The following is a 24,139-nucleotide window of genomic DNA, read 5'->3' as shown; positions in this document are numbered from 1 at the left end:
TCGTCTACTCCAGCCAATCTAACTTGGCTCATGCATGCTCCCAAGTTAAAATTGTATTCGCATTTTTTAAAGCAGGAAAATATTACAGGTCCTGTAGCAAACTGCTACATCATCAAAGGTTAGTTATTATTGCTATTATAAAAATTCAGGATTCACCACTTCTGTCTAAACAGTGCTGAACAGATTTGTTTGTTTTGAGGGCTTCTTGAGTTACTAGTTCGCTCTGGCACCAACCACCGGCGATCGATAGATCGCGATATAACACTTAATTTGTGTCCATTTTACGTTCTAAACTTCAAAAGTTGGCAACCCTGGCTACAGTTACACTACAGTTACTCTAGTAATGCTACAGTTATGCTACTATTATTCTAGTTATACTATAGTTACACTACAGTTACTCTAGTTATGCTACAGTTATGCTAGTTACTCTAATTATGCTACATTTACACTCCAGTTACTCTAGTTATGCTACAGTTACTAGGAGGAGACTAAATATTTCTGATTATTGAGGGACAAGCAATGTTAGAAGGGTAATGGCTAAAATGCCATTTTACTGTTGGTGAACGTGAACACGTGAAGGGTTCCCGTTATAAGGCCGTGGGCTCACAGCTCTAGCTAACCGTCTAAATGGGTGTCCTGTTAGCCCACTTAAGAGTGTCAGAGTGAAACAATCCTGGTGCTAGGTGATCTCATAAAAGTATATGACTCTGTGGGACACAGATTCCTTCTCCGCCACTCTTCATTGGTAATATTACTGAGAAATATTTTCAAACACAAATTCAAAGAACATTCAAAGGTTTTTTACTTTAAGCGCCAGTGTTGCATTTAATTACTAGCAATAAAATTTGTAAGCCCTGACTAACGCTACACTCAACTCTGGCCCTTCTAAGGAAGAGACATTTCATAGCTAGAACAACCCACTAGGAGTTTGAGTCCTGGTAGGGTTGCCACCTATGTCCGACAAAAAACAAGGACACTGTCATACTGACACAGGGTGGCGAGTGTAATCTGTTGACGAGGGGGGGGGGGGGGGGGGTAACGTAAAATGTTACCGGAGGGGTTTAAAACGTAACGTTAAATGTTACCGGAGGGGTTTAAAGCGTAGAATGTTACCGGAGGGGTTTAAAACATAACGTTAAATGTTACCGGAGGGGTTTAAAACATAAAATGTTACCGGAGGGGTTTAAAATAGACACAGCGAGAAAAAAAAACAGATTTAAGGTGTGCAAAAACAGTCTGAATCGTGGTTTGAACTACCCTAGTATTTTGGCCGGGACCGAATATTAAAAAAAAGAAAAACCAGGACAAACTGGGACAGCCCGGGAAAACCGGGACAGGCACGGGAAAACCGGGACAGGCACGTGAAAACCAGGACAGGTGGCAACACTAAGTCCTGGTGATGTCTGTGGCTTCAAGTGAATAAATAAATTAACTAAATGCCTGCAAATGAACTCTAAGTAAAACTGAAGAAATTAAAAAAATTTTTATAACTGTCAGAAATACTAGAATTAGAAATTGGTTCAGGCTGGTTAAATGATAGAGATGAAAGGATGAATGATTCATTTAAATCTGAAATAAAAATTTTATTATGTGTAAATGTGTTAGAATTTATAGTTACAGGGCAGTGCAGTGCACACAGTTCTGTGGTACTGTGTGAGTGTGTGAAGGGGATTTCCTGGATTATGAGAGCTGGTTCTGGGGTGAAGGTTTTGGTGCTGTAGCTAAATCCTGGGCATGGAGCTTTAATCCCTGTGTCAATCCTCATTAATGTTGGAGAGTGAGTGGTGAAAAAGCTGAGCATGAAGACCAACCCAGAGTATCTGGAGCTTTACAAAGATGGATGGTGAGATTTAAATTGATAACACATTAATGTAATCTCTGAATATTTTTTAACTTGACAAATACTCAAGAAATAAAGTTTTACTAACCCTAACCCTAACCCTGTGAGTTTTCCATTTATGTGACAAATTGTTCCAGTTTACAAATTTGAAGTTTTGAAATGAGGACCTTCCTGAGAAATGGTGAGAAAAAAGCATTGTTGTTTTATCTCATTCAAAACCATGTTAAATAATTCAGAGAAACTTCAAAAGCGAGACTGTGAGGTGGTGATGCATGCTGAACACATTCACTGGGGATCATGTGGGGGGAGTCACAACACAGGCAGACAAAGGGAATGCTGGGAAATCCATAACCGCCAAACACAGACCACGGGAACCAGCTGAGGACACACGCACCACTGACACTGGCTCATACACGTAGACTCACAACAGACGAACACACGGCATGACGGATCACAAGCAGGAAAGGGCCAATCAGGAACGTGAGAACCGATGTGGGAGGAGACAACCTAACAGTGACTGTGACAGAGCAAGCAGCATGCTTGTAGAAGATCTAAAAGATTATCAGAGCTGTCTTTATGCTGCCAGTTCCTGCTGATACTGAATTTGGGTAACTGTATGGAGCATGGCATATTAATCAGGCAGATGTTTGGAGAGCCCTCCTGTCTACTGTAGTGCAGATGAATGGGGGTGTACGCTATTGTACACAGTGTGGTCAACATCTTCCTCTGACTTCATTCTGCCCCACAATGATCACAGTTCAGAGTCAAACCCCCAAAAATGAAACCAGAGTATCTTCACCCTACGGTGTGATTTATGGTACAGTCCAAGAATATTCAGCTTATAGGGCACAAAACTGCAGGCATTGATCCTGCCTCCTCAGTCTCTGTCTGACCCTTTAGGACACACACACACACACACACACACACACACACACACACACACTGAGGCATGGAAGAGGACTTTTGTAATTTCGTACTGGTTTTGCAGGGCTTACATGCGAATACTCTGCGAATACTCTGCGAATACTCTGTGGTCAGGAAGCAGAATGTAATCTGGCTAGGTTCCCAGTATCAACAGAGCTCTTAATAACATGTTCAAATATAAAATTGCTGTGGTGAAGAAGTGGATCTAATGCCTGATATATACACATTGGTATTAAGGAGCACTCAGAGTGATTTACATTTGGAGCAGGGATGTGGACAGAAGCACAGCTGGGTCTCCATATGTAACCAGGTTGATCTGTCACTTGTATAATTACACAAAATGTACTGTATTTGTTTATCTGTTTATCTAGTTGTGAATATGTGGGATCCAGACTCCTCCCCTTTCTGTCTTCTTCTTTTGTGGTGTTTCCCCCCAAGTATAAATAGCGACCACCCATCTTAACTCCCCCCTTTTCATTTTAATATCGTGGGAGAGGTATGTCACTATTTGTTATCCACCCTTTTTATTTCAGTTATGGTGGTGATGGGGAAATGTTGTACAAATCTGTTATTTGTGCTTCGCTCACTTTTCTTCTATTATGTTTTTAGAGTGCTGGAGTGAGTTTGTCAGCATTGTTCTATGCACTTGTTGTGTATTAACAGGTATGTGCAGCAAGGCATGCGCGTTGCGCGCGCGGCCCTTTTCATTTTAATATCGTGGGAGAGAGTGCTGGAGTGAGTTTGTCAGCATTGTTCTATGCACTTGTTGTGTATTAACAGGAGTGGCTGATCGAATAAAAAGAAGATCGCCTACAAAGATTGCATGTGGCGGATAATTTTTACACAACGCAGAAACACACCGGTCACACTTGGTGCCGTTCGACCCTCCACTTCGCAGACCTGCGTTCATCAGTTGGCGCGGACTGCTGCACCCCACCTGTCATCGCGGGCCGCACTTCTGGATCTTCCCTGCTGCTCTAGCTGCTGCTAGCCGTGCCTTTGGACAGTGTTGCATTCATCAGGTTTTATTTTTCTTTCTCTTTTCTTTTCTCAAAGTTAGCGATCGCGCGGTTTGTTGCTGATATCGCAAGCGAGTGATTATCCGTTATTTTTGAATGTATATGTCCCGGTATATGTTATATTGATGGTCGTTGGTCCGACGAAAGTTTTATGTTTGATTTGGATTTTTATAATTTTTTTTCCTTCGTGTGTCGCATGCTATATTTGAGCGGGAAGTTTGTTTTTTTTTTCTCTTTCTCCTTCTCTCCCTCGCGACTGTACAGTACTCTAGCTTCACTCCTTTTAGCGCCATTTTGAGTTAGCCCGTTTCGCTTGCTGTTTAAAAAAAAAAAAAAAAAAACGACTGCCGTTACTATGGCTGAACAGAATTTTAAGGAGCCTTCGGATGCACTTGGTTTGGGAAGGGGTAGGAAATTATTTTCTTTTGGTAGGGGCAGACCAATAGCCGATAGCGAATATGAACACGATATTCACCATCCGGATATACCGACGTCGGACCCAGTGGCTAGTTCCACCCCTATTGTTAATACACGGACTCGGCCCACCCAGGTTATTTCGACTGAGGCGTTTAGCAGTATGATCGCAGATCTAGCTAAAGAAATTGGCGAGAATGTGGCTGCGAGTCTTGCCGCCATTGGCCTCCCTAGCCCTCCCACACAGAGGACTGCGAGCAGCCAATCAGGCCCTTCTGATCCATCCCAGTTGAAGATTGTGGTCCAATCAGAAACTAAAGCACCGCCATACTTTAGGGGAGATGGTACAGATGCATTCTGTATCCAAGAATGGGAGGATATGATGAAGTGCTACTTATCTAGGTCCAATTGTGAGACACATGCAGAGAGGTTTGATCTGACTATGTCCAGATTGTCAGGCAAGGCTAGAGACGTAGTGAAAGTATCTCTTCGTTGCCGACCGGAGCTAGGTGATGCTGACCTACCGGCTGCAGTGTTTGATATCCTCAGGCGCAACTTTAGCAAACTGGCCTACTCTAGTCTACCCATGAAGGATTTTTATAACACTTTGCCACAGCCCGGTGAATGTGCTATGGATTACTGGATCCGCTTGAACAAATCTATTGATGCAGCTAACGAGTGTCTCCGCAGGAGGGGTAAACTAGTTGAGGATGCTGGTGCTGAGGTTGCCATGATGTTCGTCACTCACTGTCCTGATCCCAACCTCTTTCTAACATTTCAACTAAAGCCACCAGAGGAATGGACTGCGGCCGAGGTACAGAGACGTCTGGACAACCATGTTGGACAGACTAGAGGTTTGATGGTTCAGTCCCAGCAAACTATGAGCATGGTCTGCCCTGCCCAGACTCAAATTAACCCCACTTGCCAATACACACGTGACTCCCCTGTAGCGGTTGGTGGGCCAGTGAATCATTTCAATTCCCCATCCGGTCCTGTTAGTGATCAGGGTCAGGTTCAGCCTGTAGTAGGTCAGCAGAGCCATCTTTCGCCCGGCACTCCCGTTATGCAAACGTCATGTGCTACTCCAGCACCGTCTGCGGCCGAGCATGCTACTCAGCAATTGGTGGGTGTATTTGACAGAGTTTTATCTTTGTGCACTTCATCTGTTGGCAGCAACCCGCGTGCTCGTGAGCGGTTTGACCGATCTCAGGGCCGGCGAGACTGGCAGCAAGCTGCATGCAGAGTCTGTAAATCAGCAGAGCACACAACACACGCACACTGCAAGTTGTTTAGGTTGTGTCTTACCTGTTTCAAATCTGGCCACATGAAACGCGATTGCCCGTTAGTGGCTCAGCAGTCACCCAGACCCGTGCCTCTTCCAATTCAGCAGTCACCCAGACCCGTGCCTCTCCCATCTGATGCTGATTTAAACTAGCTAGCCCATGTGATGAGAGGGTAAACATGGACGGCATTAGGGACACCCTCACTGAAGTGCTGGACCCATTTTCTATATATATGAACTGTTGTGAAAGCTTTCCTAATGATAAAGTCATTTTTGAGGGCTCGCAGAAGCTTGGGGGAGCTAGTGAATTGTTCTATACTCCGGTTTTAGTAAATGGTCAGGTAAATCTGAGTGGGATGCTTGATTCTGGGAGCATGTCGTGCACTATGAGTACTGAAGCGCTGAACAAAATAAGGGCCGCTGGTATAGTGTTGAATCCTCAGCCTGTCCCAGAGAGAGTAGTGTTTGTTGGCTGTGGTGGCCTCCTTACGCAACCGGATTGTATCTATGAGTTGGATATTGAAGTCTGTGGTGGTAAATTTACAGTGCCAACATTTCTAGTATCAGGGCAGCGGGATGAGTTGATTGTGGGCAGTAATGTACTCCGCCCTATTATCCAAATGATGAAATCTGATCCGAAATACTGGCAGTTAGTGTCCTCTAAGAGTACGGACCCAGAGTGTGAACAGTTCCTCCAGCTCCTGAGCTGTGTTTCCAAATGGCAGGGTTCAGATGACCCAGACAAGATTGGCACAGTAAAATTGAGGCAAGCAGTCACCCTGCTGCCTCGTCATGAACACATAGTGTGGGGCAAGCTGCCACCCTCGTCCCCTATGTCCCCGGGCAGCACAGTTATCGTTGAACCCTCGTCCACCCATTCCTCTCCGAGGAACATATTGGTTGGGCGGGTTGTGACACCTATGTGGGGAGACCGGTGGATCCCGGTGAAAATCTTAAATCCCACGCATGTGCCTGTGTTGTTGAAACGCAATACAAAAATTGCTGACGTCTTTGCATGTACTGCATTGGAGGACTTGCCTCTTTTTCAGGGCCTATGTGAAACTCGTTGTGTTCAGTCAGAGACGCCACTTGAACCATCGCGCTCTTTGTCTGATTATGTGCGACAACTTGAGGACTGTGGGCTATCTGATATTGACATCAGGGGTTGTGAGGTATCAGATGAGTGGCGGAAGAGACTAGCTGACCTAGTACTGTCTTATCAGGACATATTCTCCAGAGGCAAGCTGGACTGTGGTGAAGCGAAGGACTTTGTGCACCGCATTCATCTCACTGATGAACAACCCTTCCGGCTACCGTACCGCCGTGTGCCCCCAGCACATTATGAACACTTGAGGGAAGTGTTGAGTGACATGGAGATGAAGGGCATTATCAGTAAGTCCATCAGTGAATATGCTTCGCCTCTAGTCATGGTGTGGAAGAAGTCTGGTGACATGAGGATATGCACAGACTTCCGCCGGCTTAATGCAAAAACAGTTAAGGATGCCCACCCTCTGCCACATCAAGCTGACTGCTTGGCATCACTTGGTGGTAATGCATTCTTTTGCTCTATGGATTTAACGTCGGGGTTTTACAACATCCCCCTTCATAGATCTGACAGGCATTACACAGCTTTCACCACGCCTTTGGGTCTGTACGAATATAACCGTCTCCCACAAGGTTTGTGTAACAGCCCGGCGTCGTTTATGAGAATGATGCTCAGCATCTTTGGTGATCTAAATTTTTCCAGTCTGCTATGCTACCTTGATGACTTGTTGGTGTTTGCACCCTCCGAAGGGGAGGCCCTGGAAAGGCTAGAAATAGTTTTCCACCGTTTGAGAGCCAATAATTTAAAATTGGCGCAGAAAAAATGTCACTTCCTCAGACGGTCGGTGCAGTTTTTGGGTCATGTGGTGGATGCGAGTGGAGTCTCTGTTGATCAAGGGAAAATTGAGGTCATTTCCAACTTCCGGAAGGAAGATCTCATGGATTCAGATGGCTGCACCCCGTCACAGCGGAAAGTGCGCTCCTTCCTTGGCATGGTGTTATTTTACCAGCACTTCATCCCGGGGTGTTCTCAGATTGCTAAACCACTGTATGCACTGACAGCGGGTCAGAAGAGGAGAATTAAAGGATATGGAGGCGGTAAGGCTGGCACATATCGGGTGTTGTGTCCTCATGACTGGACTCCGGAGTGCGAAAGAGCATTTGAGGAGCTTAAGTCTGCGCTTTTGAACTGCGTGGTCCTGGCTCACCCTGATTTTGGGAGGCCTTTCATTCTTTCAACTGATGCTTCGCTGCAGGGGTTGGGGGCTGTTTTGTCGCAGGTTCCACCTGGTGGAGACAAGGCTAGGCCTGTTGCCTTCGCCAGCAAGTCTCTCAGTCGCAGCCAAACAAAATACCCAGCACATAGGCTCGAATTTTTGGCCTTGAAATGGGCTGTGTGCGAAAAATTCAGCCACTGGCTTAAGGGCCACAAATTTACTGTGTGGACCGATAATAACCCCTTAACTTATATTTTGACCAAGCCAAAACTGGACGCCTGTGAGCAACGGTGGGTTTCCAAACTCGCCCCGTACTGTTTTGACATCAAATACGTCCCTGGCAGACACAATGTGGTTGCGGACGCACTGAGTAGAGTTCCTTTTGTCAAGCCTCTGTCCCAACGTCTCCTGTCAGAACCGTACTCTGCATTGCTTGATCAGGTCTGTGATGTGGGAGATGAGAATGTGCAGAGTGCGTTTCATTTAACCTGTCAACTTCAATCCCTGAAAAATCCACCTGACTCGAATGCTGGTGAAGTCACCATGTCAGAAGGTGAAACCTCTGCCTTAATGTCTTCTGTTAGAGACTGGGATGCAGGTCCCTCACAGCGTGCTGCGTCTCTGGTTGATCACCTGTCATCAGTGGCTCCACCTAGTCAGGACGTTTTCTCTGAGTTGCCTTTGACTGATCTCCTTTCCCATCAGGAGTCAGATCCTGTTGTTTCCAGGGTAGCCTTCTATGTTGGGAGGCGACGCCGACCTTCAAGGCGTGAGCGTTGTGGTGAATGTGTGCAGACCCTTAGGATTCTGAAACAGTGGGATAAACTCACATTTTTGGATGGCATACTCTACCGAGTCACGAGAAACCCTATGACTAAACACAAGAGGTTCCAGTTTGTTGTACCTAACTCCCTGAAATCGCTGGTCCTGTCTGGTGTTCATGACAACGCGGGTCACCAAGGTCAACCACGCACACTCTCATTAGCTCGCCAGCGCTTCTTCTGGTATGATATGGAGAGGGATATTCGTGACCATGTAAGAAACTGTCACAGATGTGTTCTCAGTAAAACTTTAGAGCCTGCAGCAAGAGCCCCTTTGGAGAGTATTAAGACCTGCGCTCCATTGGAACTTGTATGCATTGATTTTTGGTCAGCTGAGGACAGCAACAACAAATCTGTAGATATTTTGGTGATCTCTGATCATTTCACTAAATTGGCACATGCGTTTCGATGTCAAGACCAAACTGCACGGACCGTTGCAAAGAAGCTTTGGGATGAATTTTTTTGTGTTTACGGTTTCCCTCAGCGCATTCACTCCGACCAGGGAGCAAACTTTGAGAGCGAGCTAATCGCGGAGCTCCTTAATTTGTGTGGTGTTCAGAAATCTCACACGACTCCTTACCACCCTATGGGCAATGGACAAACGGAGAGGTTTAACCGTTCTCTCGGTAACATGTTGCGGTCTTTACCTCCAGGATCTAAACAGAAATGGCCGCAGATGATTCAGTCGATGACGTTTGCATACAACTGCACTGCCCATGAGACCACCGGATTTGCACCATTCTATTTAATGTTCGGTAGGGTTCCCAGGTTACCGGTTGACCTCCTGTTTAAAAATGTCCTTCATGATAGTGACGTCTGTGATTATAACGCCTATGTTACATCTCTGGTGGATAATTTGCGTTCTGCTATGCTTTTAGCGCAGCGTAACAGCATGAAAGAACAGAAACAGCAGTCTGACCAGTATAACAAAAAGACCAAGGGTCTTCCTCTCTCTCTTGGGGATCAAGTACTGGTAGCTAACAAAGGGGTTAAGGGGAAACGGAAGCTTTCTGATAAGTGGGAGCCAGTTCTTTACACGGTGGTAGCCTCAAAGCCTAATCTGCACGTTTACAAGATCAGGGACCGAGAGGGAAATGAACGTGTGGTGCACCGCAACCTACTTCTTGATGTGAGCTTCTTGCCTGTCACTACAGACACAGACGGTTGTGACTTTCACCCTGCTGGTGATTTTGCTAGTGATGTAACTGGCTCTGATGCACGTGAGACTGAAGTGACTGTTGTGGACACTGGAGCAGCCACTGCTGCATCTTCTCTAGCCGCTTCTCCCTCTTGGTGCAGTAATGATGACCGCACAGCATCATGGGTTCAACAGCAACCTTCTGCTGTGTCGAGCTATACTGTGGAATCAGATTCCTGTCCTGAGTCCTGGTCCTCTGTCCCTGAAGGGCCAGTTGATTCAGATGCTACTGTAGATCACCTGCCTGTTCTCCACTTCATTCGTCCTTCTGACGAGCACAGCACCGACTTGAGTAGTAGGTTCACCTCACGTTTTGGTAGGGTGCTCAGACCTGTTTGCCGTTTGATAGAGTCTATGACTCAAAGAGAGTCGCTATTTGACACTGAGAATGTTCGCTCACCTTTAATGAATGTGTGAATTTTTATATATATTATTATTATTATTATATATACTCTTTTCTCCACCTGCTGTTTGATGGATAGTTGTTTGCTTGTTTTTTTTTCTCATGTGTTTTTACTTCCACTTTATTGGAGGACAGCTCCTCCTAGGATTTCCCAGTAATTGTATGTGACATGCATTTTGAGGTGTAAATGGCACCTCTTTGTGTCTATGGGGTATTCTGGGGCCTTGCCGGGCGCCAGGCGGTCCTCAGGTCTCCTAGCCCTTCATTTGGGTAGCGTTTTGCTGACATATGTCACCGTTTTCTTACTGGTTCATGTAATATTGCTGAGTGTTTTTGTGCGTCTTGTGATTTTGTGTAATTCTGGGGGGTGAATGTAACCAGGTTGATCTGTCACTTGTATAATTACACAAAATGTACTGTATTTGTTTATCTGTTTATCTAGTTGTGAATATGTGGGATCCAGACTCCTCCCCTTTCTGTCTTCTTCTTTTGTGGTGTTTCCCCCCAAGTATAAATAGCGACCACCCATCTTAACTCCCCCCTTTTCATTTTAATATCGTGGGAGAGGTATGTCACTATTTGTTATCCACCCTTTTTATTTCAGTTATGGTGGTGATGGGGAAATGTTGTACAAATCTGTTATTTGTGCTTCGCTCACTTTTCTTCTATTATGTTTTTAGAGTGCTGGAGTGAGTTTGTCAGCATTGTTCTATGCACTTGTTGTGTATTAACAGGTATGTGCAGCAAGGCATGCGCGTTGCGCGCGCGGCCCTTTTCATTTTAATATCGTGGGAGAGAGTGCTGGAGTGAGTTTGTCAGCATTGTTCTATGCACTTGTTGTGTATTAACAGGAGTGGCTGATCGAATAAAAAGAAGATCGCCTACAAAGATTGCATGTGGCGGATAATTTTTACACAACGCAGAAACACACCGGTCACACATACACAAGCATCAGCAAATCGTTGCGGTCTCCAGTGTCCCACTGTACAGCTTACTGTGGAGAATATGGAGAGGGGGGGAGGAGAAAGAGTGAGAAAGAGAGAGCGAGGGAGAGAGAGGGAGAAAGAGAGTCACTGCAGATTCTAATTTAGGAAAAAGCAAGAAAAATCAAATGATGCTTGCATAAATCTTTATGACCATATGGTTGTTCAAACAATGCACTTTGCATGTAATTAATTTAGGAACAAATGTAATGTTTCAGTCAGTTTACAAATTCAGATTTTATAGTGACAGAAATACCACAGGCATTTAATATGTTAAACCAAATTATTTGTTTTTACAGCACACATCTTTATGAAATCATAGTTTATTGTGGTTATTGCTAATATATTTTATTGCGGTTACTAGTAATATGTAGAGTTCACCTGTTGCCCATGCCCTGCTTTTGTGAGGTCTCCTAAATGTACTCTCTCTCTCTTTGTCTGTCTCTCTCGCTCACACACACACACACACACACACACACACACACACACACACACACACACACACACACACACACACACACACACACACACACACACTCTCATGAGGGGAGTACAGGAGGACCAGGCCTGTGCCCTCATTCCACTTCAACGCCTGCCAACAGTGAGAGCTTCTCCCCTCTGGGACCCAGTCCCTTCTCCTGACGCTTAATCTGTCCAGAACGACGATGAATATATCAGGGCAAAACAGAGAGATGGAAAACAGCCTGAAAAGGAGATGAACTCTCTCATACATAAACCAGAGCCTCCTGAGAAATGAGAGAAAAAGAGCAGCATCGTTTAATCTCATTCGAAAACCTAAACGGACACGTCCCGTAGACCTGAAGGTGCTTCACCAATATCCACACTTGCTCAGTGGAAATAACGACGGCGGTAACAGTGGTGCATTATACTGATAATCTGAATTCATGATAATCTGCATTGTAAATGTGAAGCCATGAATATGCAGAGGCTGAGCTGCTTTCAGGCCCACAGCACACCCTGTGGTGTGGTATTTATAGCTGACATTGCCAGCCTGTGTTTGGAGTAATATAAGGACACGTCAACTGTGCAGCAGTGCGATTAAATGTCTGAGTAATTGGCAAGAGCCCAGGAGGAAGGGAGAGAGAAAGAGAGAAGGAGAGACAGAGTAAGAGAGGGAGAGAAAGAGAAGGGATTGTATCTCTGAGGTCTTAACTTAATGTATTCCTTCCTCCAGTGTTCAGTTTTAGATGCCCTTTTTGATAAACGTGTTAAATGTGTGGTGAACAAACATTACATGATCATCTGTCTCTGATGTCTTTTATGACTGATGAATTTGACAGGAAAGGCTTATTGCTCCAGCTATAAATCTGAGACAGGTATATAGACCAATAAGTGCTTACACAGGGCCATTTTGGTGATTCAGACATAGTTGTAATACTTGTGTTTTAACTCAGAGCAGCTACATCTAAAATACAAAGGTTTGTATCATTAGCAATAATAAAATAAACTAAAATAATAGAAAGTGAATTTGCAAGTACAATGCAGAAAACAAGCTGTACGGCTCATGAGGAGAAAAGGTTCAGGGTCTATATCGTGTTTCATTCTTCAAGCTCCTATTTCTCATAAAGGTCACTGAACGTTTGTTGAAGAGAAGTGCGTTGGGTTCAGTCAGCTGTGGATGCGTGCAGACCCCACACTCGTCTAATCTGCAGCTCTGCATGAACTGGGCTGATCTAACGAGCGCATATAATCCCATTCTTCGGCTCAAAGATTATTTTATAAAACCATATACATGCTGTCTGGCTTACAACATTGAACAGAGGCTGTCAATTACTTTAATTGAGTTCAATTTACTGTGATGAGTACAATACGATCCAGCACAATAGCTCTAAATATCACCTGAGTCACGGTTCTTACAGAGTTCTCCATGATTTTTCTCAACAATGACTTTTGAAACCCAACCAGCTGTGTCTGATTCATTTGTGGCTGAGAAACAGTTTTGCCGTTAAAGCCACATTATGATCCTGAAAGTCGTTCCCAGCCTTATATTATGTTGATGCTATGGGAGCTTTAGAGCTTTAGAGTGTTGGCTCGTGCCATTAGCCCCTGACAGGGTGATGTTTGGGGGAGGGGGGGGGGGGGGAGCTGCGTTTGGAGACATACGCTTCTGTGGATACAGCAGCTCGTGTTGCTGAGCCTTCCGTACAGTATGCAGCAGTGCAATTGTCAGCGACCGCACCGAAGGCACCAAGACTGCATTGGGAAAAGTCCCACAAGGCAACATGGTCAGGTCAGGGTCAGTGGCAAATGGTACACGGAATTTGTGCTGCATCACGTCCTCTGTGGTGGCCGGGAGTGAAGTGCAAACCGCGCGCCTTGGGGAAGCGATTCGGCTGCTGTTAGCTCAGACAGCCAGCGTGGGCTCCGCTCCAGGCCCCCGGGCCCCGCTGCAGGGCCCCGGGCCCCGGGCTCTGGCATGACCCAGCTGCTGATATTGGTCATCGGGTTGGGCAATAGCAGCCACAGCTCCGCGTTGATCGCAGGAGATTGGCTCGGATCTGCCAGCTGTGGTGGAATCATGATCATCATCTCACCTGGATTCACCCTTCTGCTTCTGTCCTTGTGTCTGCCATGCTCAAACAGCCACATGTTGCCGAATACAAGCTCAACACACAGATGTCAATCAGGTTTCACTCAAGGAATTCAAAGTTTGCATTCTGAGCAACACAATATTCTTTTGTGTGGTGGTCTCTCAGAAAAGAGAACCTTAAAGGGGCCTGATATACTAGAGCATATATACTAAAATCATATACAGAGTAAGGCACTGCAGGTCAGCATCCCTAAACGCCAAAGGTGAATGTGTGGAGTCCAGGTTCAGATGAAGAAAAATGTGTCATGCTGTCCTACAGTCTTGTGTGTGTGTCAGGACGAGTGTCTTCATGCTCTCCTGACCCTCTGAGGGAAAAAGGTCTTATCAGACAACACGGTCCTGCTCTCGCTGTGAAACCTCCCGGAGGTGTGATGGTGTAATCTCCCCGGCCAACTGACGGAGTTATCAACGTCCTCATGCTAAACAGGACTGACCCCTGCTCTTTGATCTGGTAGAGTATTAATCTCAGACACCACGTAGAGACAGGTATATAGCACTTATGTAAATATCAAGGAGTGTTTACATAGTAATAAGAATAAAGGAAAGATTTAGGGACATTTTGTGCAGAGATTAGATAAGGTATAGATGAGGAAGTACCTTTACTGAATTTACTGAAGTAAATGAAAATGACATGCAAATAAAGGTCATTAGCAATTCTTTTAATAATCCACTCTGGATGTTCTCACTGTAATCATCTGCAGCACTTCTGATGTCTCCACTTCGTCCCTGAGAAGCTCGAGAACATCCAATCTGCTTGCTATTAGCTAATACTGCTTCTTTTGGGAGGTTCAACAGAAAGTGGTTGCATTCATGAAAACCATCATAACTCACATAGAAACCCATCTTTCCACAGTCTCCTTAATAGACTATTTATCTTGCTCTTTAGAATAACTATTTCAGTTTCTATCAGGTTATAATGAACTCAGTACCTTTTACAGATTATGCTGAAGAAAAGCCAAGGAAAACCTCAAAGAAATCAGTATTCTTAAGGTGTGTTACAGTAGAATGCAGACTGGACCTGTACAAATGGTGGGCAGATCTGTTAAAGTCAGTACAAAAGGCAAAACCATGAAAGCTGAAAAAATAAAAATAAAAATAGGTCAGAAAACAACAGGCACTTTTCCAAGAAACCAGGCCAGACAAAACAACGCTCAGCCATGCCCACAAAGGGCTGTCCAACCCTGGCAGGGCAGGACAGCTAGAGACGGACCGTGTTCCAAATAGCCTGCTACGTACTACATACTGGTCCCTGTACTGAGACATACTGAGAGTATGTGAAAAATGCAAACCATTCCAGACAGTCTCACAACCGTAAGAAGGTTCCACCCAATTGTGAAAGACTTTCTGTCCCCGTAGCATGATGGGATGCAACACACCACGAAGACTGTATGTGAATATTAGGCCAGAGTACCACATAAACTAGATAAACTAGATAAACATAAACTTGGCATACATAAAATCTTTGGCATACTGAAAAAAATCTGTTTTGACCACGTACTGCACATGGCATAATGATTTGGGGCCCATTCAGTATTTAAGAAGTATCTATTGCAAACACAGCCATGGGCATGTATTGAGTGGGGCTAATGAGTCAATGATGAGGCACAGGTGAATCTGATGACAGGTGGACTCATGGTTAATTGACTGGCCAAGCGGTTCTGAATGCACAGCACTGGAGAGGGTGCTAACTAACTGGGACACAGGAACGTTTTGGTTTTTGCATTCAGCTTTCATAACAAACAACTTTCACAACAAACTTTCATAACTAACATTATACATTAGAAAAAATATATAACAACTGTCTTTTCTCCAGTCGTTCATATCTAAATGTTCATTCATGTTCTATGTGTACAGCATGAAGAATGTCTGTCCTCAACAGTGTGTGTTTAAAATGCTGTACAGGTAATACTGTTTCCTGATACTTAGATTCATTTTTATCTTGATTTATATCAAAGAGTGTGTTATCACATGATAAAAACATGCAAAGGGGTCATCACAATAAAGATCACTCTTTGTCATATCACTCTTTCTTATATCAGATCACTGACAAAGATCACTCTTTGTCATATCACTCTTTGTTCTACATTTTTGTTCAACTACCCTATATCTATAAGAAAGTGCCTTTTAGGAAAAAACTCAGAGCCACTCTTTCTCAATCTGCTGTGAAGCCCTGTTTTAAGGGTTGGCTCAGCTAAATCGCCCTTTATATTTGGCAAAAACAATGAGCGTTGATCTTTATATAAGATTTTACAAGGATGGAAAAACATTAGCAGGCAGCCAAACCAGCGTGGCGTTAAATGAAGCCTCTACTGTGATTTGGATGGGGCGGGTTTTCAGCCAGCACTGAATCAACATTAGCGAATCACTGGAAATGCATTTCTCCCCTGCATTTGGCACAGCCAACCACTTGCTTTGATTACTGAAGCAAGAGCAGGGCTGGGCGCTGCAGGGGATCGTGGGACGGCTGAGTCAGCTGTACTGAATGACCTTGGGCAGGCTGTGCTGGGCTGGGTAAACACTCGGTGATCTACAGTCTGGACGGCATGTGGACATGGACTGCTTGTGCACGCACTTTATTAGACCTGCAAGACACACAAAAGGTCTGAATGCAACTCATGTGAAGCACCTCTTCTGCTCATCAGAACAGAGTTGAGTGACCGTAAGGATGTCACGAGTCTAAACGATATTGGCTTGTAATGTTTCATATATGCTAATTTCTGCCAATTTACAAAGATAACACCATGCTGCAGGTGAAACTGATTACCTAAAAAAATAAATAAAATAACAACATAATATAATATGTTGTTATGCTTATGTTTAAAGGTAATAAATATCTCATGATCTCAGTCGCATACTTATTTGTGTTGAAAATTTATTGAATTGAATTGCATTGAAATTTATTCATGTAGTATAACCATAAACTGTTGTTAAATAGGGAATTTTAATATTTTATGTCTAAGTGATTTTCAAGAAAAATTAATACTATGAAGGCTGTTCTCACTAGTGCCCAAAAGGCTGTTCTCATTAATGCCTCAAAGGCTGTTCCCATTATTGCATCAAAGGCTGCTCTCCGTAATACACTGAAGGCTGTTCTCATTAATGCCCTGAAGGCTGTTCTCATTAATGCCCTGAAGGCTGTTCTCATTGCCTTCATGTTTCATCACCATTCATGCCCTTGGAAATTAGGTCCACAACCATCATTAATCATTAGTTCTCAGCAGAGATTCTTCATGTTCTACTCCCCCTGACGATGCCTCTCTGTCTCACTGTCTCTCAGGGTGTCTGCTTCCACTTGCTCACATGTTCAAAGACTAAATGAGTCATATTGGCAGGGCTGAGCACCCTCGTGAAAACTGCAGTTATGTCCATGTATAAACAGAGAAATCACTCTCAACAACAACCTAGCAGACAGTGAATTGTTTAGAGTTTGGTTGGGCATCTTTCTTTCTCTCATTCCACTCTGACTTTGCATCACACATTTTTTTCTTATTTTTAGTTTGGCTGTGTTTTCTCTCCATCATATTTTATTAATGTAATTTTCGAATGCTCTTTCCCCACCGTATGGATGGTGGAAATGTGCCCTGTGTCTGGACACAGTCGCCAGATCCATCTGAAGCCTCTGGGTTTTGACCCCTAGTGCTATTGATGTCCCATTCACATTTATTGCTGTCAGTGCCTTGGGTGTCAGATAAACTAGGGAGCCATTCCTCAGACTCCAAGGCCCGGTTTCACGTGTTAATCAGCTCTGCTGGAATCCAAAAAGTCAAGTGTAGCCTGGAATTAGCTGCATGTACACTCACATTCACTGTGTACTACAAATCAACCAGCATGGCAAACACTGGAGTACATTACTCCACTTACACCAAACGACTGACCCTAGTGACTGGATCTGAGAAGTTATTCAAATAGATGCATGTTATGATTAAAGGTTATTATGATATTTACTATATTACTAATCACACAATCACATTCACCACTGCCATACATCACTTATAGACGATATCTAAGAAAAACACATTTTCTGCTAATTAAAGTGTCACTAATTGATATCAATAATCACATGTATTATATACAGTTTTTTAGCAATATGCAAGAAATCTTTCTTTCTCTGTTGTTCTGTCTCTCTGTTCATGCATACAAAGGAGCTGAATACAAAGATGCAAAAGATGTTTGTAGTGAGTTCCATTAGTACTGCAGGGCTCTCAACTGTAGGGTGTTCTTTCCTAACACTGCTGTGATTGGAGAGTTTCAGAGTAGGTTTCTGTGATTGGAGAGTTATAGAGCAGGGTTCTATGATTGGAGAGATTCAGAGCAGGGTTCTGTGATTGGAGAGATTCAGAGCAGGGTTCTGTGATTGGAGAGTTTCAGGGCAAGGCATTTACTGCACACATTTTGATCACTTTTTGCAGTTTTGTCCTATTACATTTTCCTCAGGGGTTATTATCACTTGTTAATGAGCTTCTCTGCTGTTTACATTGTACATTATTATTACCAAATAAACTATTGTTTATTTTTGTATTTTGTTTTACACAGTGAATCAGTAATTAAGTGCCTATTTAGATAACAAACAATGCCATGGTGGTATGTGGATGATATATAAATTATATAATTTAGTTTTGGTGCTAATTATTAAAAGGGGGTTATTTCACCCCTTGGAGTGGATTTTCATATTAAAGTATTTCCAAAAAAATATTCTTTTTCAAATTCCTTTTAAAGTTGATTGTAAAGAATTTAAAGAGAAGAGTAACACCCTTTACAGTAAGTGTCAGTCAGTATATTAATCTGATTTCCATACATGGACGTTTGTTCAGGCAGTATCTCAGTCATGTGTTTATGAAGCTTGTTTATGAAACACTGTGCACGATGTGCACTATGCTGGTTTTTGGGTCCCATGAGTTTATTGGTGGTGTTAAGCAGTGGCTAATCCAGGTCCCCTTGACCAGGATTATGTCTATGTGAATATGCTCCATAGGTAAACCTGTGGTAACACGAAATAACAGAGGGGATGTAGAATAGCACTTTAGTCTGACCTCCAGTAATCAGACATTATAGTGTCTAGAGGGAGAAAAACATAGAGAGGAGGTGTTTGTGTTTCTCGGGCAGGGTCCAGGAAGGAAACGTGAGAACGGGTTTCATCTTAGCTTTGCTATTACAGCTGTGTGCACAACATACGTGAGGAAAATGCCAGCTCACAAAGGTTTGCTGCCCCTGCGATGCTAATGTGGCTAAAGGAGCATCAGTGACCTCCTGATGGATGTCGAAGGGAACGTCACACCATCTCACCTGCTCCCTGATCCCGAAAATACAGAGTGACTTCTGGAAACATTGCTTCTGACTTCGCCAACAAGGAGGGGGAGAGTTACCTCATAAAGCTACAGCATGCTCCGTTGATCACATTTCTCCTGACTAGGGTTATGTTTAGGGTGATTACGACCTGTGTCTCCAGGAGGAGTCCAGAACAGAGGGACTGGACTCATGCAGAGAGCTGGGAAGGTTGGATCTAGACGCCAAGGAGAAGACAGGCATATCTGAGTGACTCAGTAAGCTGTTGAAAGGGTTCTGAGGTTGACCCATCCTGTTGTACAGAATGACACTGCATGCTCCATGTACAGTGTGATAAAGTTCTGCAGAGTCCTGCATTGAATTACAAACATCAACACCCTTGAAAAGGTTCATCTTATGCTACAGTAACCACCTCACAGACCACATTGTGCAAGGGTAATTTGACTATATGGTAATTTGACTATATGGTCGTTCAACTATATGGTAGATGCTCCATGATCTGTCCAAAAGTTTTTGTTGTTATGTGCAATGTTGTGACTAATGGAATGAATGACTTGGCACAAATAGGACTGGTTGTGCTCACTGTGTGTGACCAAGCAAATTGATGACACGACTCAAAACAAAGTCCTCCCTCTTTAATAAATCTGTTTTACCTGACTGACCTATCTGAAACACCTGTTTCCATGTCAATATTGCTCCACACTTAATGGTGTTGGACAGAAAGAACTAACTTGTGTCAAACTGTAACTGTTGAGTAAATTTTTAATTCACAAGAGGTGAAAGTCAAATATCCAGAAAAAGTCAAAAGTCAAACGCTGGATCTGCCTGCCTGTTACATGTCTGCCTCCAGGTCCTCTTATGTAATACTTCCTTCAGCTGTGGCCAATGGCTAAATATTGTGTCTGTCTTTCATCACACGGTGTTGCCCCACATAATAGATATGTGATTCAGTTTTAGCCTAGGGATATTGGTGCATTAAATGTAACAAAATGCTACCATCTTCCCCTCCAACAAAGAGAAAAAGCATAGGGTCTGGAGAGAGAGAGAGAGAGAGAGAGGGAGAGAGAGAGAGAGGGACAGACAGATAGACAGAGAGGGGGAGAGAGAGAGCGATAGAGAGTCATCTTCATTTGGAGACTAATCAGCCACATTGTAATGGGAGATTAGAGCTCATAAATTAGCCGTGTTATCTGCTCTGCTCCTGCTCAGGTTCTGCCCATTTCCATGCTCTAAAAATAGCCCTGCTGAGCCTGCGGTTCTGATCCGCTGCTTACTGCACCAGGGGCAGCTTGCTCCTCTCTGTGTCCCAGTATAACCAAAGATTGGGTTATTTTTTTTAAGCAATCCCCACTGCAGATCACTCTCAGAGAGCTCCTGTTCACTTAAGGACATTCTGCACCATATCCAAGAAGCGAATGGAATTTTACAGAATGGTTATGGAAACATTTGTGCAAATAATGAATAATGCTTGTTAAGCAGGTTCAACAGAGTGGGTTTAGTAGTGCAGGTTCACCAGCAATGGTTTACTAGAGAAGTTGAGCATAGTGGGTTTACTAGAGCAGGTTCACTAGAGTGGGCTTACTAGAGCAGGTTCACCAGCGAAGGTTCACTAGAGGAAGTTGAGCAGAGTGGGTTTAATAGAGCAGGTTCACTAGAGTGGGTTTACAAGAGCAGGTTCACCAGTGAAGGTTTACTAGAGGAAGTTGAGCAGAGTGGGTTTACAAGAGCTGGTTCACCAGTGAAGGTTTACTAAAGGAAATTGAGCATAGTGGGTTTACTAGGGCAGGTTCACTAGAGTGGGTTTACTAGGGCAGGTTCACTAGAGTGGGATTACTAGAGCAGGTTCATTAGACCATGTTTAACAGAACAGGTTCACCAGAGCATTTTTACCACAGCGTGTTTACTAGGTGGGTTCACCATGCTCCAGAGGTTTGTTGGCTGCATCCTAGTCTTCTTAGAACAACCATAATTTTAAATACAGCAATAAAAGTGCATTTACATGTCATATAAATATTCAGAGAACATTCCAAAGTCCTTTTAACAAAATTGTGCTCACTGGGCTTTCCATCTGTCTGCGTTTGCCGCATTAACTAAACACCGCCCGTCCCTTTATAACACCCCCACACTTATTTTCTCCCTACTGTTATGAATACAACATAGATTCATTCGAAGAATGATTGGTTTTGGAGTCGGACCGATTTATTCAGGCATATTGTGAATGCTGAGATGAGGAAGCACTGATGATTGCCTTGACCTGTTTGTTAGGATGATGTCTTCACCAGCAGGCCGAGAGCGAACGAACAAACAGGACCACAGAGCTTCCTTCTTTCAACGGAGAAAATAGCAACAGAATTCACCTACGTACCCTTCCACCACTGCCTGTGTACCCCACCACCACCTATATATCCCACCACCACCACCTGCATACCCCACCACCACCTGTGCCACTGGTTTCCAGTAGGAGGGCTGAGGTTAAAAACTACTCAGGCACCCTTCTTTCACAAGTTTAGAAATATTGGGCAATATGACCCATTTAAATGAGCCAAGCTGATTCAATGATGTAATTCCAGGTATAGTGAAAAAGTGCCTTTCTAAAAAATGTACAGACCACTCCAGAGATTAACTTCTACGTGTATGGCAGATATTTCATTGCAGTGTGTTGAATTCCAACACAGGCAAACCTCATTCTGCCTAATGAGGTGCTGGATGAGATGATCACCTGAACCAGATCTTATTTAAGGGAGCGATGTGAGGGATTAGTGTTAGAGAGAGAGTCAAGATGTCCCAGAGCTGTGGCATCACATGTTGAATTCTGAGCTCTTTTTTTCTTGGACTATTTGAAATCTGAAAATTGCACAATTTCTTTTGTTATTTTGAACAGTCGCCATTTCGCAATTTGGACGAAAATATTTTCAAAAACCAGAGACAACACTGCAGTTGGTTCTTCAAAATGTTTCTAATTGTAATGCAATTTTTGATATTTTGTATGTTACAGAAACAGCAAAGTTCTGTCAAATATGCTCTGCTAATTATGAAGCCGAAATTTTAAAATGTTCTAACAGGTTTCTTTGCCCATCCATTACTGGCTCCAGAGTATATACTGATCTTTTAGCAGGAGTAGGAGTAGCTCTGAAAGATTAATGCATGATTCATGCTGATTCCATCTCCACAGGCTGGCTTCTCCTCAGAGGGCTGCTCCGTCTGCTGTGCCTCTAATGACCCTCTGCAGTTACTATATCTGTCGTGGCCACTAACAGCCTTTATGGAAGTGCTCTGTCCTTCTTTAAAACACGAAGTGCAGACTGAGTTTAACTGATAATGTAAAAGCACCTCGATATAGCCTGGCAATCCGGTGACATTTCCCCAACGTGGAAATAAAAATGGCCTTTTCGTGTTAGGTAACAGTATGTAACCTAGCAGGAATATCGCAAAAGGTGCAGAGGTAGGGCTTGATTTCAGAAGTAAGGTTCGTATCTCAGCTGAGTCACCGTGCTTACAATAGACAACAGGCTGCATTCTGTGTAATGGATGGGCTGAAGTTTGTCACTGAGATTCAACAGTTTATCATATGTCTACTAGAGGAGTTCGCCTGTTTTTTTCTTCAGGTGATCAACACTGCAGAGCAGGTAGGGCAGGTTGGCAAGCTTCACATCTATTAGAAAATACACAAGTGTGGCATAATGACGCTGATCCATGAACTGTGACGTATAACAAGAGAAGAGATAAAAAAAAACCGAATATCCACCATTATGGACTGCTGAGCTGCAGAGGATTTGATATTGCAACAGGACAAACGGTGGTAAAGATTTATTCTGTGGTCCCCACCAGAGGTTACTTAATTAGAAAACTAAGATATTTCATAATCCTCAAAGCACTGCCTACAAAGAGAAGGAACTCATCGGAATGATAACATAATCCATAATGTTATTAACCCCCCCTCTCTCTCACTCACACACAGTTTGTTGAGATAAAGTTTATCTGTCCTTGAAGATTCTGAAGATTCAGATTACTGAACCTTTTCATAACCTATTGAACATGCTTTTAATTTATTACAATATGCACCTGAACTGGACCATTCCATAATGTTTATGCTACAAACTGGTACATTTTATCCATACATCCACAGGCTAGATGTGTTCCTACTGGTAGTAAATTCAGAAAATTCTCTCTGTGATCCATCTATCAACAGAGGACTGACAATAGTACCATGGGAAAACACGCATTCTGTAGCTTCACTGAAAGTCATTAGGTTATGGGGAGTCCTGTGTCTGCCCCACCCCTCTATCCCACCATTTTCTTCCTTCAACTTCCCAGCATTATGTTACACATATTGACCTCTAGTGCATTTGGAATTGATTTTCTTCCCCCTCCTCCCCCTCTTCCTACCACATCAACCTCCTCCCCCATCTCAAACCTCCTCCAACCCCACCAGCCTCCTCCCCCACCCCACATCCCCCGCTGCTCCACACCACCTGGACAGGCAGTGTTTTCAGCACCAAGGTCATCTTTGGATGGCTCTGGCTTCACGGGTCTTAAAAAGGCCTCACATCTAATATGTAAGCAACTTCCAACTGTGGTGCATGTGCTGTGGTGCTGTACATCAGTGTTGTGGTATCACAGAGAGTTCTGGAGTAATAGCTGTGGTATCACAGAGAGGCCTGGAGTAATAGCTGTGTTGTGGTATCACAGTGAGATCTGGAGTAATAGCTGTGCCGTGGTATCCCAGTGAGTTCTGGAGTAATAGCTGTGTCGTGGTATCACAGAGAGATCTGGAGTAATAGCTGTGTTGTAGTATCACAGAGAGTTCTGGAGTAATAGCTGTGTTGTGGTATCACAGAGAGATCTGGAGTAATAGCTGTGCTGTGGTATCCCAGCGAGTTCTGGAGTAATAGCTGTGTTGTGGTATCAGAGATATCTGGAGTAATAGCTGTGTTGTAGTATCACAGAGAGTTCTGGAGTAATAGCTGTGGTATCACAGAGAGAGCTGGAGTAAGAGCTGTGTTGTGGTATCCCAGTGAGTTCTGGAGTAATAGCTGTGTTATGGTATCACAGAGAGATCTGGAGTAATAGCTGTGTTGTAGTATCACAGAGAGTTCTGGA

Source organism: Brachyhypopomus gauderio, chromosome 12 (assembly GCF_052324685.1).
Source record: "Brachyhypopomus gauderio isolate BG-103 chromosome 12, BGAUD_0.2, whole genome shotgun sequence".
Classification (NCBI taxonomy): domain Eukaryota; kingdom Metazoa; phylum Chordata; class Actinopteri; order Gymnotiformes; family Hypopomidae; genus Brachyhypopomus; species Brachyhypopomus gauderio.
This window is presented reverse-complemented; position numbering follows the sequence as displayed.